This window comes from Cupressus sempervirens, chromosome 9 (assembly GCF_028749045.1).
Source record: "Cupressus sempervirens isolate cs-2001-9-10 chromosome 9, ASM2874904v1, whole genome shotgun sequence".
NCBI lineage: Eukaryota > Viridiplantae > Streptophyta > Pinopsida > Cupressales > Cupressaceae > Cupressus > Cupressus sempervirens.
In genome coordinates, this window is record NC_143126.1 from 792328613 (window position 1) to 792347511 (window position 18899).

The window sequence follows — 18899 nt, forward strand, 5'->3', positions numbered from 1 at the left end:
TCTTAGAAAAACTTGTATCTTTGTCTCTAAGACACGTGCCTTCCATTATCTCTTTCTTACTACTATAATATTCATGAGACCTTATGCTCTATTGAACATCCTTTTGATTGAGTTGTCATGACCATCACTTTTTTTTCAAAATTCTATAGTGGTAAATATCATTTAGGACCTAATATTCATGTAAAATCCCTCTGAGTCACAATATTTTCCATGGATGTCTAGATCAACCTAATCATCCTACATTTGATGTAAGGTGCCATTCTTACCCAACTACCAATAGTAAGTTTACCAGAATCATAAAGATTTTCTTTGCAAGCAATGCAACGTAGATAGATCTTCATTTATATAATGAAAGTTAATAAAAATGGAAAACTATTATAAGAACTCCTATACTGGAAACATTTGTGTAAAAATATATTTCATCTACTTCATATCTTCTCTAACAACTATCACATTCTTTCGATGTTTTCATTAGTGCCCTTGATATTGTTTTCATTTCTTAGTTTCTTTCCTTTTTTCATGACTCTTCATAATGTTGCTCCTAACTACTCTTATCATCTTCAAGATCTCTGTAATATAAAAGACCTTGCTTGTCATAGCAGTGACATCTATTGAGCATCACTGTCTTTTATTGATATCTCACTGTCTAAGAGATGCGTACTATCTTAAAGCACTATTGATATCATTGTTACATTGAATATCACTGTTCCATTGAATATCATTTTTATCTATCACATTTTTTTCATTCTGAACATCAACACCAGAATGTACCCCTTGAGACTTGGGTTCTTTAGAAGCAAAAGCATTAGCATTAGCTCCAGCAACCAGCTCCACAATTAGCAACCCTTCTTCTTGTTGCTTCACAATATCATCAATCTGAGATAGGATCTCAATTGATGATTGAACTATGGTTGGAGATTCCTACTTTTCCACCAGGTGCATCTCAACCTCTTCAGTTATATCTTGTTGCATGAGAATTTCAAAAATTTCAAGTCTTTTTTCACTAGAATCAACCTTACCTAACTGGCATCCATCTTCCTCAAGTGGTTCATTCATTTCCTTTGATTTTTCTGAAGACTCTGGTTTCTCTACTTCACCATGTTCCTCAGTAGCACTTGGATGAATGGTTGGCATATCAGCGGCTACAGAATTTGAGGCCTCTTCAATCATGGCTCTCTCATATAATTGAGCCTTAGCAAAAATCTCATCAAGTGATGAAGCACATACCTGTGACAGACCATTCAATATCATTCTTCAAAAAAAGCATAACCTTAATTTACATTAAAATTAGAACAAAAGTGAATATAACAGATTTGAGAGCATTTGGCATCCCTAGATTTTCATAACAGAAAATGAATTGTCTCTTAACATATGAACATAACTCTCTTGTACTAAACGATAATTGTGTGGTTTATTTTATTTAATAAGTATAATAATGGAGAGGTAAAATTGATAAAAAAATTTGGGAAAATTTTGCTAAAAGTCTTAGATGATACTCATCAATGGCAAGTTAAAGCAATGTAAAGTTAACAGCAATGTAAACTTATCTTGAAACTTCTTCTTTTCCTACAACACATATAACAACAATTATAAGTGCTTGCAAGGTATATACTTATGAATAAATATTACATCCTGATTTAAATGTATGAAAACAATTTTCATTCCTTTTAAGCTTCATTCATCTCGAGGTGCAATTCACAAACTCAAGAATAGTGGCTTTTGTTCTTCAGGATACCTTTAGGGGAAGAGTATGTGAATTTCCCCTCGTGTCTGGAGTCCAGTTTAGAGGAGATGGCTATTTACACTACTAAGGTTTGTTGAATCTAATTCTAAATAAAATTGCTTGCTATTGTATCATCACAAAAATGAAAGCAAATGATTTAAGAGTTAAAAGAACAAAATGGATTTTTTGAAAAGGCTTTAGAAACTTTCAAGCAAATACTATTGCTAATGATTTATTGGTGCTCTATTTTGGTAATTGATGATTGTCCATGCTTAAACATTTAATGTCATTATGGTTATATGAATAGATTCTTTACCTTAGAACACTGTCATCTTCAAAATACCATATGAAATCTATATGACCATTTCATTTCTTCAATATGCCCTATGGATGTCCCTATCTAACTTTATATCTTTTAATTGCATATAATAACTAATTTATGTGCTTTTTCATGACTATGTTTGACTCATATAATTGTGATCTCTCTAGCACTATGATGTCGTTTAATATGTCGTGCTGAAGCTTGTAAATTTTGTTCATTTTGCCATGTCATGTAATATGTCTTGCCTTGTAGCTTATATGTTTTGAAATTGTTGTTAGGCCTTGTAGCTTGTATAATTTGATTGCTGGAGAGCTTCTACAGCTAAGCAAGAAGGTCGTTGCACGAGTTATAGCTGCGCACTCGAGTATGAAAATTGTATATTTTTTAATCTAATGTATATTTTAACTAGACTTGTAGCTTATATGTTTTGAAATTTTTGTTAGGCCTTGTAGTTTGTATAATTTGATTGCTGGAGAGCTTCTACAGCTAAGCAAGAAGGTTGTTGCACGAGTTATAGCCATGTGCTCAGGTATGAAAATTATATTTTTTTTAATCTAATGTATATTTTAACTAGAATTTTAGCTTATATGTTTTGAAATTGCTTTTAGTGGCTTAATGTTGTAAGGTCTCTTGAAATAAGACCTTCAGGCAGTTGGTCAAAGTTTTACAAATAATCTTATCCACAAATTTGCCTAGAGCAATTGATTGAATGTTATAAAAGGTGATTGGGTTAAATGTCTTAGGAATAAAGTTAAAGAAAGTATTTTTAAAATATTAAAGTATTTAGCTAGGTCTAAGAATATTTGTGTAATTTCAACAATTTTTCTTAGTTTGTGAAAGTTGTAGACCGAAGTTTTCATAGCCCAATTTTTGCTTCCTGCAAAGAACGATCATGTCAGTCAATATAAGTGAAGAACAAAATAGGGAGAAAATCGCTAGATTGTGGTCTAACTTGAAAAGAAAAGGTGATGGAAAATGTTATTGTCCTTGCAAAATTTTTAAGGGCTTAAACCGTAGAAGACTACTAATCAAAATAGTTAAGAGACATTGTAGGGAGAATGGTCACATTGAAGGGGGGGCATGACTATCATCCACTAGTAAGTCATTCATTATATCATTTTAACAATTTATATACATATGAAATCACTTGATGATGAGTTGATGATCATGGTTTATTTATGTTAATCAATTTTATATAGGTTGATCTACCTAGGGAAGTACATGATATGAACCACAACAATCTGAAGAATATGGTTTTCGAAGTGGAGGAACATGGAGGTGAAAATATCCAAGGTGAAGATAATGATCCCATGGAAGAAGATGATCATGCGCCAAAAAACACAATTGAAGATGATGGTATAAATACATTGATCCATGACACATTTAGTCCAAGTGTATCTGATCATGATGATGATGATAGCCTGGATGTACCTCTACTTGAGAAGGCATACGAGCCCCTATACAAAGACTCCCAAACAACTCTTCTCTCTATTGTATTGTTGTTGTTGAACTTGAAGGTTATGAATGGTTTATCCAACATAACAATGTCACGTATGTTAAGGTATGTCATATATGTCTTTATAGTTAACAAAGGGTGAATAATGTACCACTAATATTGTTTATCTTAACAACTTATATTTTTTGCTGTAGATTGATAGGCAAGTTTCTGTTACCATCATCAAATATTCTACCTTGCTCATATCGAGAATTATCTGTTGTTATGAAAGATATTGGAATGGAGTATCAAGCAATACATGCTTGTCCTAATGATCATATTATATATTATAAAGAACATGAATTTGAAATACAATGCCCTATATGTCATACGAGTAGATATCGAATAGATCAACTAACAAAAAAGGTGCCTCAAAAGGTTCTTCGTTACATCCCCATTATTCCACAGATGCGACAATTATTTAGGTGTAGTAGTTTGGCTCAATTTATGGATTATCATGCATGCAATAGAAGTTGAGATGACATTATTTGAATTCCTGTGGATGGTTCGACATTTATGCACATAGAGGAAAAGTGGCAAAACTTCAAAGAAGAACCTCGTAATCTTAGGCTTTCATTGGTAGTGGACGGTGTCAATCCATTTGGAGAGATGAGATTTGTTTACTTGGTGTGGCCTATTTTTGTTATTAACAATAACATTTCTCCATGGATGTCAATAAAGAGGTAGCACATTATGTTGGCAATGATTGTTCCAGGTATCTTATCATTTGATAGTTATTAATTTACATGTACTTACAAATCTTATAGTAAAATGGTCACAATAATTATGTAATGTTACTGTTCATTCAAGTAGGTAAATATCAAGTTAAATATATGAATGTATATATTGAGCCTCTTATCAACGAGTTGGTGGAGTTATGGAACGGTGTCACTATGTATGACGTGTCTAGACCAATAGGACAAAGACAATTTCAATTCCATGCAATACTTGCATGGACAATACATGATGCCCTAGGGCTAACACATTTTTTTGGTATGTTATAGTGAATTCAAGTTGTGCACGATAATTCTAATTATAAAAATCAACATATTTAATAATCCAATTATATCATTATCTTGTAGGTCTTCAAACAAAGGGAAATTTTGCATGTCTAGTTTGTGATCCAAAGATGAAATCTCATCATTCAAAAAGTTTAGGAAAGCAGGTGTTTGATGAGTGTAGACACTTCCTCCACAGGAATCATAAGTATTGAAGTACGAAAAAATATCTTTTCAATGGGAAAGAAGAGACTACATCAAAGCCACGAAGAATGACACCTTGCCTATGCAAGTTGGAATATAATAAAATTAATCATCGAGGTAATGTCATTCCACCTAATGGTTTATTTTTGTAATTTATATATTTATATTATGATTTTTGTTTACTAATTGTGTAATTGATGATCGTGAAGGTCGTTAAGGCAGTATTGACAACCTTTCAAAGGGACTAAAAAGCTATTCCCAACAATTTAGCAGGTTGCCCTACTACGAGCACTTACAAATTGTGCATTTGTTTGATTTTATGCATGTTGGAAAGAATATAACAGAGACATTATGGAAAATATTGGATGGAAGATGTGACAAAGAAAAAATTGTCAAAATTTGTAATGATATTCATGAATCCAATCATGCATTGAAGAATTTCATTCACTCAAATAGCAACAGAGATTAGATTAATATAAGTGCCCTTCCTTGTTTATTAACAGAGCAGCAAAGTGATGCCATAAAAGAAGTCATACGAAAAATTCGATTTCCCACAGGATTTGCTGCGAACATAAGCAATCTCATATATAAAAAAAAGTGAATTTGGGCCAGGGCTCAAAACGCATGATTGACATACTTTCATCAAGGTAAGTTATGTTCTTTTGTATTTACAATATATTCATAAACTATGTGTACTGTTTGTTATGTTATGTTAGAAAACAATGAAATGATTGGTTTATAATTACTGCAGTACGTGCTTCCTCTATCTCTCCCAGAGCCCTTCAACAATAACATCAAACAAGTAATATACAATCTTGGAAAATACACTAGGTAAGCAATAATATCTTTTCAATTTGTTGTATATATTTATTATATTCGTGATTTGTTTTTCTTGCTATGTAATCTATTGTATATTATTTTGTAAAGTCTCGTATCTATATATTTTTTGTGACTTGAATCTCTTAATATAGGTCATTGTCATCTAAAGAAATCCATAAAGAAGATATAAACTATTGGAAGAGAAGAATTTCTCATTTACTATGTGAAATGAAAAAGTGTCTACCTCCAACTTTTTTCAATGCACAAGAACACTACCTCATACACCTAGTTGAGAAGATCGAATTGTGTGGACCTGTACACACTAGGTCAATGTGGATGGTTGAGAGGCACTTGAAATATTTGAAGGCTTTGGTTTGACAAAGAGAACATCCTGAGGGTTCTGTGGTAGAGGGATATATGGTATACCAGACTATGGTGTACATTACTGAATATCTTCCTAAGTTTACATCAAATATCCGTGTAGATCCCATTTGGGATCTTGAGCCTTTTAAAAAATTAGAAGGGAGTACTTGATGGGGAAAGGTAAATTGAGGAAAGTGAGAGGTAATAAATTATAGGATGTTATTATAATAAATTATTTCTTAATCTTCAAAGTAAATCAGTTGTAAGTTGTCTATTTTTTTTTTGTACAGGTGCTCGAGAGTGGGATGTACTACATTTGTATATTGCAAACAATCTTGATTGGATGACGGTATGGATTGAACGATGTCAACATTTTGTTTGGACATTAACATGGGAAGGTGTATATTAATTGGTTAAAGAAGCTCATCATAATGGAGATTCCAATGTTATGCAAAGGGAAATAGATTTAGCAAGTGGTTTAAGAGATTTCCAAGTACGTACAAATTTATTAATCACCTGTATGTTTATCAACTCATTAGACAATAATTTTGACATGGTCCACATATTATTGTAGGTTAAACACCACAAGGCTATGTTTTGTAATGGTCATAAATTTCACGTCAAAGTGTTGGATGACACAAAGAAAACTTGTGATTTAGGAATAACTGAAGTCTTTCAAGTGACTAATATTTCATCTAGAAATGACTTACATCCTCGAGAGTTTGAAAATTGATACTATAGAATTTTGGATGATATACTTGAGTGTGACTTTAGTTCCTTCAAATTAGTACTCTTTGTTGTCAAATGGTACAGGCTACGACTTAATCCAACTGATCCTGATAGAACTATTATTCAACATGATAATGGATTTACACTGGTTAATACAAGGTCATTTGAGCCAGTTGGGGATGAGCCCTAGTTCTTCCAAGCCAATGTGAGGAGGTATTTTACTCAAAGGTTCCACATAAACTGGGTTGGTCATTTGTTGTTAGACATGAACTAAGAGGAAGGCCAATAAAGTATAATGCGATGGAAGAAGAAGATACCGAAGAAGTAGAAGATGATGTAGATGTTGCTACTGATGATGATAAAGAAGATGATGTTGATGTTGATGATGATGATGTTGACGATGATGACGACGATGACGATGATGATGGTGAAGATGATGATGATGATGATGAGGAGGAGGAGGAGGAGGAGGAGGATGATGATGATGATGATGATGATGATGAAATTTAGAGGTATGCCATCAATCCTTAATCTATTTAATATTCATTTCTTGATAGAAATATATTTGTCTTATATGGTTACATAGTTTATTCATTATCTATTTAAAAGCTACAAGTTTCAACTAGAAATATAATACTACTAATCTAAATTAACTATTAATCTAAATTAATTAAGTAAAACTATTTAAAACACATATTGATGCGTGAATGTATTGAGCCTTATTTTCTTTCAGGTTAAAAGCATTTGTAAGTGTTTAGTTTAGAAAAGGGAATTCATTAAATATCTATAAAAGGGAGTTGTACCTAGAATAAAATTCATAGGGAAAACATAATATAAGTGCTTAGCCCTTCACTATGCCTACTTCCCTAGTAGGCTTATAATGTGAGCCTAATTTAAGTGTTATATTGTGTACCTTTTAATGTTTTTAATTTTTATGTGATGCTTATGATGGATGTGATTATGATTATAATGTGATTATGCTCACGATAATTGAATTACATTTGCAGGAAATTGAACCCCTTTCAGGAGCATCTCGCATAGTCTCATGGATCGACAGGTATAAGTCAATACTCTTTATAGATAGTCTATTTAATACCCTTATCAATAGTAAGATTGATGTCTTCTAAGATCTCTCCCATTTGTAGGTACCAACGAATAGGTATTTGTCAAAAGTGTCTTCCTCGAGTGAGGGAAATATAGGAATAGAAGAGGAAAGTGAGACATGCAATTTATCTAGAACAAGGAGATTAACTAGAGGTCAAAGGACTAGAAGGAAATTCAATAAACGCATGAAATTTTTCCTTGCTCAAGGGGGGTCATGTTCTTATGATGATGAGATGAAAGTCGACATCGAGGTGCCCTTTAGGTACCAACATCTATAGAAACATTGGGTACCCAAGGAACTTCCTCCAATAAACACTGATTTTTGTGTTAATGAGAGGATATATCACATAGCACCATCATCATTACATGGTTTGGGCCTATCTTCTATGGACGTCATAAAGGTGTCTTACAACAAAGTTTCTGAATTGATGGAGTATGTTGGACCATGTTACGATTAGAAAAGTTGGATGCATATTGTTCAATATAAAAAAAGTATGTGTAGGTATGCCCTCTCGGCAAATTATATGCAACAATAAGAAAATAATCAAAGTAAAAGTGTGGCTATATATATTGATGGAAGGCCAAAAGCAATAGGGAGGTTTCATAAATAGTACACGACTCGGGTCAACTATAAAGCAACCCAATTGCATATTTGAGGCGCACGAGGGAAATCGTGTATTCATTTATCCGATAAAATCAATACGTGCAGAGGAAGAGCTTCTTATTGATTACAATTTGAACTGCATAGATACAAATGAGGCTACTATCATGGGGGTGGTACATACTATTAAACCAACTTCTAATCAATGACTCCAACATACCATTTAGTCAATAAATTTTTGGCTAACATTTTTATACTTGATCTTTGACACAGGGGCACAATATGGAGCAACCGCCTGGAGGGGATGCTGGTGATGTTCCTGGCTCATCTACACATGAGCAGGTAAAACTCATTGTAATTGTGCAAACTAGATAGAAGCAAAATGTTTTTTTTTTAATGTTGTTTTCTTCATTTTTTTGGAGTAATTTTGATAATACTAATACTATTGTTGTCACAAAGGGCTAGTGGTCAGAGGGAGGGAAAGGAACCTGCAGTCCTTCAGCAGCCCGCCCCTAAGGAGGACCCTTTTTATATTGATTTAGCAGAGACCGATGACCCGATCAATTCAATTAAAAAGTTGCTAAAGAAAATTGGCAAAGAAGTTATACGTTTGGCAACCATTAAGCCTACTACTCAGGAAATAAAAGATAGGGCATCTGAATTGTTGCACACCTCTAAAACCTTAAAAGTGAGTATTAATGAATTTTTTAATTATAATAGGAGTTCAATAATGGTTTTTATGTTATGCTCTTTTTTGGCATTAATTAAAATATGGATGCGTTGTCTTTACAGAGTTTTTTGCGTGATTTTGAGCCCCATTCCCATGATGAGGGTGTTGCAGGTGGTTCAGGTAGATTGCATGTTCCATTCCCCACTTGTGTTTTCCACTGAATATATATAGAAATTATCATAATCATTGACAATACATGCTCGAACAATCCTTTTTTTCAATGCTCTAACAATCTTGTCCATGCTAGTCCACACGTTCTATATTTATGCATGCTCTAACAATTTTATTCTTCAGCTTTAGATCCTATGACGATGCCACCTCCATCTAGGACAACCACAAATCTCTTTTTGACTGCTGAGTTGACAACATGCAGCTTACAGGCATCGACTGTTGCACCATCTACTAGTACACAAATCCCTCTTTTTCTCTCTTTTGTTATGTGTTTAAGTGTTATGTGTTTATACTTCATGACAAAGACTTATGAAAATTATGAAACTTTTTGCAATAGGAGCTGCAACATCATTTCCTAGATGTTCCTATGTTCCTAGTACAGGAATGGTGAAGGATATCATATTGATCGTCAACGACGATGAAGGCATTCCATTATAAGTAGCCAAAGTTCTAGGTACTTTAAAGTTATTATTCTATAGTGATATAAAAGTAATTTAGTTTTTGATCACTCTTCATTAACTAATGATCCCATGATTGTTTTGTAGGGAATGATGTTTTTTTGGAAAAAACTTGGTGATGAGTGTTTGCAAATATTTGGGCCCATTGTGCGTACCTGGTGGAACATCATATCCTAACTAAAACCCCAAACCACTATTTTGATTTCATATCATTGCTAGAATAGTTTTCCTTTTCATCCATTTCTTGAACTATATTAAAGGTAGCTTCACTTCATTTATGAGTCTAACATGTTTTTTTTTACTTAAAAGGTGGAATAACCAAGACAAAAAGTTGAAGGATGATCTTATAGAGAGCATGACCCAACTCTTTGGACCTCGTGCATTCGAGAGAAACAAGCTCCTTGAAAAAGTTGGTTTATGTTTGAAGTATATTAGGGACCAGTACAGAAAAAATTTATGAGATAACCCTAGGTATGAGCGTCTGCCCTATGTTCCTAAGGCTAAGTGGTAGGCTCTAATTTTGGATGGAAAGAATAAAGCTGACAAGAAAAATGCAATTACACCAGTAGAGAGTACACCAAGGTATGTGATACTGTTTAGAATGTAATTATGTACTAATTAACCTCTATATTTATACTATCTAACATATTTCAAACTTTTCATAGATAGCCTGGCACATCAAAGGCAACAAAGGCAAGACTAGAAAAGCACGGGACACAGAAGCTCGGCTCTGGTGGTTTTTTGAAACTTCAAGCACAAGTTGTAAGTATTAGTAAATGTAAAATTGTATCAAATTTTTTATATATTGTGATGGGAAATGCTAGGATAGACTAGCTTGTCTATGCTCCTGATCCTCAACTTTTGCAACTTTTTTATTTCCTTTTGATATTTTAACTACCCTCCATTGGTTGATGAAATAATGCAAGTAAAATTCACAATACCACGCAAAAATGCAGGGCTCGGAGTTCAAGAGATGCCTCACAGAAGAGGATAAGAGAATTGGCTTCCAACAAGGCTATAGAGTTGTGGCTGAATGGCTACGAGCTGAAATTAGTGTGGAAGGTTCTAATAATGATGCATTTAAGCCACAAGTAAATAAGCTAAATGAAATTTATTTCAAATTGAATACTTTACCAATTAGTCTATTTGATGTTAAGTTCCAATATAAAGTCAGTATATCTATTTTAAGCAAGCAATGATAAAAATGTGTAGGATGTTGGAATGCAGCTTGACAATCCTTCTACACAACCTGTGAATGTTGAAGGTTCACATGATGTGCATCCCAGTGGTAGAGGTATGCATTTTTTATTAAATTTTTTATATGTAATTGCAATTGGTGTTTGGATTAACGTAATATTTTTTATAGCAGTTGTAGAGGATTGAGGGGTCTTGAGCATGTTGACGTTGAGTCCAGAGAAAATGATCTGGTCAGATCAAGTAAAGAGCACCACAGTTATGTTATTTAAAATAATTAAATACTTGTAACAATTATAATAAATTATTTTTAATTTAACTCTTTTATTTGTTATTGCAAAGGACCCCCCTTTGCAACAGCATAGGAATTTGAGATCATCAAGAATAGAGAAAAGAACAACTGATGAGGGGGGAATTGATGATGACACTGATGCTCCTCTTAGAGCTTACATAGAAAAAAGAAACAGAAAGATAAAAAAGAAATGATTATCATCTACATACCTTAATTGATAATGACTGAATTTTATGTCTCAACAAATTTAATTATGTGCTAATGAATGTTCATGAATTATGTGTTAATGCAAAATATTGATGAATGTTGCATGTTTACGAATCTAATGTGTTAATGAATGTTATCATGTGATATTGATTGAATGTTACATTTTTATTAATGGTTGAAAGAATGAATGAATGTTAGATGTTAACGGGGAATGTAGAGTGATGTTAGGGGGAGGGGGGTGGGGCCAAATGAGCTTCCACCTTCACGTGGTTGGCCCTATTTAGTAGATAATATTAAACTATTCTCGAAACAAAGTGAAGCTCAATAAGATACTAAATATTTCTCTATTTTTTCCTATGTTTAGACTATTGTCCTATGCATCTAAGGCTTCATGCTTTGAACTGTCATGAAGTTCTAAATTTGTAGCTTTTTTATTGCATCCTTGGATCTCAGCACTATCTTGGGACTATGTTATCACCAATGATACGATTATCATAATTAACTAGGGAAACCCTTGATCAACATTGTCTTGGGACTATGTTATCTGAATGTGTTGCTACTTGGAAGAGGTTATTTTAAGCAAAGGGAATTAGGATTTGATCGTATTAGTGATGCTAACACAACACAACACACACTCTGGCCCCAAGCAAAATGCTTTTGACCTGGAGCTATGGATTGGTGAGGCCACAAATGGGGGACCTCATCCACAATTAACAAAGTTAAGGCTCAACCCCGAGAGCAAATTGGCACAAGCCTACAATGACGATGGCCTAGTGGCTGTTTGAACCTTGTTGGCCCCTACACCATCACCACCACCACTTAAACAACATACTTAGTGGTGAACCTCACTTTTGATATTACTAAGAATTAAAGGAGGTATCACTTTTAATACTTGTCAATTTCCTATCCTTATTTTACCGATCCTTCATTTGAATCCATGTATGGTGCAAGGGCACCCAAGAAAAAATGAACCTACAGGGTACACCAGGAGCTATGTAGGAGATAATGAAGGTACAAGGGAAATCAATGCCTAATGGAGACCTATTGAGTTATTTGATGATGAATCATGGCTATTAAAGCCATTAAATTTAATAAATTTTACAAAGTTGACAAAATGTAAGGTATTGCCAAGAATAGACAAATTGGCACAAATAGGGAGTCAATATGATGTAAGGGGTCATTTGAAGTCCTAGGGTCTCCTAGGAAGAGTTATGGGTGGATGGTATTCTTTACATGATGTAATAGGCTATTAAAGCCCATAAATGATGTAAAATGCACTCAAAGTGCAAGATCTTGTAAAATTGCCAACATTGGCAACATAAGCCAACTTAGGCTTGAATGGGGTTAGTTAAGGTTATAGGTGTGTGAAGAGTTTTTTAAAAGGTCTTTTAGAGTCATTTAGGAATGACATTATAGTTTTCATAAGTCTTTAGCCGAGAAAAGGTCACAAAAGATAATCAAAGGTAATGATGTTTAAAAAGTTATAAAAACTATCTATTTGTTGTCATAAGACAGTTAGAAGAGCAGTTGGCATCCAAGGGGGCTTTAGTTCAGTTTTATGAGTTAGTTATATGGGAAAAAATTTAGGAAATAAATTTATTTATGAGACACAAGGGCAGAAGTTGAAGAGAGGTATATGTAACAAGAAAATAAATAGATTAAAGAAATCTGCTATTCACTGTCACAGTGACAGTTTCCTAATTGCAAGATTCGACTTCGTAATCCAATAAAGTTCTTTATATTCAAGATTTATTGTTGTTGATCCTTGAAAATATTGTCATGATTTTTTAACTCTTAGTAAGGACTTTTTAAGTTATTTTTTTAAAAAAAAACTATCTTTGAAATCTCTGCTGTCACAGGGAACGTAACTGATTGTCACAGTTTTGTAGTCATTAATGGAGACAAGCCTCTCCCACTTTCTGTGAATGGACTATAACTTTTTGGAGAGGCACTTAAGTGTATGAATATGTTTTTTTTATGATTTTAATGTAGGAGGATGCAGGTGACAGTGAACAAAGAAAAGAACAATAGGGTGGTTGTTGTACCAAACTGTGAAGGTGCATTTGCAAGTTACCACATGGTGAATATGAGAAAATGGAGGTTGGAATGGATAAATGAGTGTTGAAAACATTTTAGGGAGTATTTTTAAAGGTTTTTGAGCCAATAGAAAGGTTTTATGAGTTGATTTAGGGTCTTTTCTAGGAAGCCCTAGGCTAGAAACCCTTAAAGGGAGGTTTTGATGAAAAGGTGTCTAGAAATGCATGGAGGGTCAAAAAAATTGTGGAATACTATCATTTATTAGATGCCTTAAGACTATTTCAAGGTTTGGAGAGTTGGGTGTGTGTGCAAAGCATAGTTGCTTTATTAGGCAAGGGCTAATTAGGCCTAATTGTTGTAGTGATAGCCATAGAAAGGTGCAACAGTCATAGGTTGAGAAACTGATATTTGCAAGGTTTGAATAAAACCATAAAGGGTATTTGAAAAGGTGACTAAGTCACTAGGTTGTTTGGGAGTTAGAGAGAAAATTGCAATTTGCTACAGGATAGGGCTACTAGACAGGCCTAGAAGGGCTAAAGTAGGAAATGGTGAAAGATGGGTTGTTGGAAGCTGGTGAAGAGTTGAAGCATGGTAGATAGGCCATGATAAGATGTTCTAAGGTGTTAGGGTTAGTGAGAGATGCCAGAGTTGGATTTTGGTATGATGGAGGTGCTAGGTACACTAGGTGACCTAGAAGGAAATTGATACAATAAGAGATTGTGGTAACGAGGTAGGAAGTGAATTTGTGGGTATGGTGTATGGAAGATATATACTAAGTTAGGGACTTATTATTGATCCTTGAGTTGAACTCTAGTTCCTTGAGTGGATTCCAATATGTTGTTGAATCCTCGAGTTGAATAGGGTTCCTTAAGGGGATATTAGAAGGCTCTGCATCAATGTAACTTCCAGTCCTCGATTTGAAGATTCTTTAGTTAGTTTGTGTCCACTTTCTTTAAAATTGGTAATAAAACCATTTTTGGAGGAATAAAATTCTTACATGGATCTATCGATAAGAACACTTTTAAAACTGTGGAAAGAACACAAGAAACTATAGTTTCTGTTGACTCATTTGTGCTATGTGCATCATGAAGTTAAAAATTGCAATGTTGTACAAAGAAGCTTCTCAGATATGGAATATTTACATAGAGGTATGCAAATTACTTAAAAGTTAAAGATGTTTAGGTGGCCAATGTCACATAAATTACATTGTCTCGTATGAATATATTCATTAAAATGTACCGCCCTCTCTTATATCTTGTCTCTTATAAGGCTAAATTGGCCATGTGTGAGGATGGTTTCAACATATGTGTTTTGACAAGTTTTTTGATGGAATTACATGGACAGGGTGATCCCATGTTACAAAATCTAGTACTCTATGACAATGGGGTGACTTACATGTTCATTCAGCATAACAATATCTACCTTATGGCAGCATCAAGACAAAACTCTAATGCAGCTCGCTTACTATTATTTTTACATCGAGTTGTGGATGTAAGTACAACAATCTACACTTCTAATTCACAATTTATTTCTTGTCTGAGGCTCTATTTTCAATTATTAAATGGAACACTACATTTAGGGAACTTACTAAACCTATAGAGCCAAGGATTCTAGTGTATGCATATAATTCTTTTATTTGTAGCTATTACATGCATATTTAGGTGTTATTACAGTAATCAAGAGTTGTTAATGTTCCTCTAAATGTTTTCTACTATGATTAGTGTGTTGCAATAATTGATTCACATGTCAACTTTAGGTTCAGTTTTGGATTGTCATGTGTGTTATTTCTTCAGGTATTCAAGCACTATTTTGAAGAGCTAGAAGAAGAGTCTTTGAGAGATAATTTTTTCATTGTTGTGAGTGTACACATCTATTTTTAATCTAAGCCACAGAGGGTCGAGGGTTCAGAATTCCTTGTAATGAACTATTTGAGAATATTTTATCACGAACTTAAAATTTAAAATATGTGTATATCATTTCACCACTTTTATTTCCCATTGTGCAGTATGAACTACTAGATGAAATAATGATTTCAGGTACCCTCAATATACAGAGGCAAAGATTCTTAGTGAATTCATCAAAATGGATGATTACAGGATGGAAGTCACTCAACGACCTCTAATGGTTGTTACAAATGCAGTTTCCTAGCAAAGTGAAGGAATACAATACAAAAAAATGAGGTTGAAGGCTAATCCAGATTTAACTTTGTGCTTTGCTTGAATATGGAAATTGATATTTAACTAATTATGTGCTTTTAATTTGTTATTAAAGGTCTTTTTAGATGTAGTAGAAAGTGTAAATATTCTTGTGAGTAGCAATGGGCAAATAGTGCGATCTGATGTGGTTGGAGCACTAAACATGAGAGCGTACTTGAGGTAGTTTTTTCCTACACCATGCATAATCTTATTATTGAGTTCTTTTAGAAATAAAGCTAATAGACTATAGAGAGGAAACATGGAACTGTTTCCCATAATCTCTGCTAAGTTGAAACACTGTAAACTCCAGCTAGGTTCATGGAGAACATTATAATGTTACTGCACACCTATTTTCTTAAATATGTACCCTACTTGTGGAATGCCTTGAAATAGGACAAACCCCATTTTCTAAGCTGAAAGGCCCATGTATGTTTATACACAGCTAAAAAAATAGACATATATTATGAGAATGGGATTGGCGCATGAGAGTTCAGATAATAAACATCTTGTGTTTATTTTTACGTGGTAGAATTATGAATTCCCATTAGACAAAGAATCTACAAATTGTCCAACTTTTATAAGTACAAATATTATGTTCATATTCATTGTTAAGATTTAATAAATAACAATTTTTTGGTCATGAGACAACCAAATTCGTTGCTGGATACTTGCATTTCAACAAATTACATGCTTCAGCAAAAATAAAACAAATATAGAAGAATAATGAATTGTGATGGATGATTGAATAGAGTCCAATTTCTTGGAGAGTTTAGAGTGACAGATTAAAAGTCAAATTATAATGACCAAATGTTGAAGTTTAGATTATGCTGCACTGGATCCCATACCCAGACCAGGTCCAATTTGTACAGTTTGTAGGCCTTCCCCAGGTCTGTAATAGATGTATCTGGAATAATTTGGTCAGGACACCTGTGCCCTTGCCATATCAAGGTTGAAGTTGGATCCCCACAGCCGATCTTGGAAATAAAACAGTATGAAAAATTACAAAAAAAGAATAAAATAATGATATGTATATATCTTTAGACATTTTATATAATTATTGAGTGTTGGAAGTAGTTTGACCACTAATGATTTCTTTGTTTTATACATATGCCATAAGTATGAAACCTTTATAACTTTTGATTTAATATTTGGAATTGAATTATTGATTGTGTTTCATGGTTAATTTAGCTTGTTTTGTGCAAAATGTGGCTATTTCTAATTTTTATTTATTTATAATGTACTTTTAGCATGACTGCTGACATGTTACATAGCTAGTTGTTGATGATAAGTGTATTTTGATTCACTTTTTTTCAGCAGAATGCGAGAATGCAAACTTGGACTCAATGACAGGGTGCTACTAGAAGCTCAAGGCAAAGTGTCAAAGGGTAAAGCAATTGATTTGGATGACATCAAGTTTCATCAGTATGCAATCAAGCTCATTTTCTTATTCAATTCCTTAAACTATCAATTTTATCTTATATTAAAGTGCATGCAAATTCCTTTGATGTTGTAGTTGGTCTTTTTTTTCCCTTGAAAAGGTATATGTTAATTTCTATTTCTTCTGTCAAGTGTGTTCGTCTTGCTTGTTTTGAAAATGATAGAACTATATCCTTCATACCTCATGATGGGACTTTTGATCTTATGAACTATAGACTTAGCACACAAGTTTGTTCATATATTCAAGAAAATGCAGTTGTTGTCAAATCTTTGAAGTTCTATTATGAAGGATATCCTTCTAAAGTAGGTTTCATATCATATGTTTTTATTACTTTGCAGGTAAAGCCATTGATATGGGTTGAAGCTCAAGTAGAAAAGCATTCAAGAAGCCGAGTAGAATATTTGGTGAGAGCACGCAGCCAATACAAAGATTACAGGTTTCAAATTATCTCTCTGGCTTATGTATGCCTATTTTAGATCTGATTTATCTGCTGTTTAGATAGATCTCTCTAACATGTTAGCTTCAGGGAATGATTTAAGTATAACTGATATTTCTATGTATTTGCTAATTTGTCTCATGGTTTTCTTTAACTTTTCAGTACGGCAAAAAATGTTGAAATTGAATTGCCAATACCAGCTGATGCATCTACACCTCATGTATGCACATCAATGGGTACTTCTACATACTCCCCAGAGAGGGATTCTTTTCTTTGGAAAATAAAATCATTTCTTGGTGGAAAGGTATCTTGCAGCTTTCATTAGTTTTCTTGTTCAAAGATGGTTAATAGTACCATGGTTTTGGACCCTGATGTTTTAGTTTCTTGGTTGACTTATTATGTTGGTTTTGATTTATGAATACATATTGAGGGCTAAGTTTAGCCTTTCTAGCATAATTGTTGAAGAAGCAACCCCAGAAAAGCAGGTGCCTATTCATGTCAAATTTGAGATACCATATTTTACTGTATCAGGAATTCAGGTCATTTCTTAACTTTAGTTTACAAATGTAGATTATTGTTTTTGCGAGTATCATTAGCTCATTACCATGATTTATAACTTATCTAAAATTTGAGTCGTTTCAGGTCATTTTGGACTGACTCCATAAAAGTCATCACAGTGTTGGACCCTTTTGTGTGTTCTCTTCTATATTTCTGACGAGAACAAGCTCATTTCTTATATTTATATTGGCCTCAGTGAAAATCATTATGCTTTTTAAATATTTAGCTCCACAAGTAAATTGATGCATTGAATAAATGGTTGAGAATTTACATTTTGTTCATTTAGATTTAGGCTACTACTTTATAACAACTTTCTTTTGTTGCAATTCTTTACTGCAGGTCAGGTATCTGAAAATCATTGAAAAGAGTGGATATCAAGCATTGCCATGGGTGAGGTACATTACAACGGTATGTGAATATGAACTAAGAATGATCTAGACTAGTGCTAACTGATGGCTTATTAAGTTGTTTTCAGTTTCTAAATGAAGGATCAAGTAGAAGGATGTTATTTGACTATCTGCCTAATAGCTATGTCTTGTTAAAAACCCATCACAAATTTGGTTTTGATGTGGTCATCATTCTTTCTTTTATATATTTTGATTGCTTTCAACTGTAGTTTCTCGATCTCACCTAATTTACTCTCTGAGGGAAAAAAAAAATCTTTGGAATGAACTTTGCTTCAGCACTAGGTGGGAGGATATAGAGATTAGTTACAATCAATTATTTTAGCCACTGATCATTAGAATTGAGGTCAACCAATAACCTTCTCTCCCGCTTCTCTAAATATATGTATTGTGATATCATATTATGATCTGAACAAATGCT

General features: G+C 33.5%; 1 pseudogene; it reads left to right on the forward strand.

Moving 5' to 3' along the window:
* The first annotated feature begins 1435 nt into the window (after positions 1–1435).
* LOC149541095 (AP-1 complex subunit mu-2-like) lies at positions 1436–18512 on the forward strand (annotated as a pseudogene).
* Positions 18513–18899: the final 387 nt, after the last annotated feature.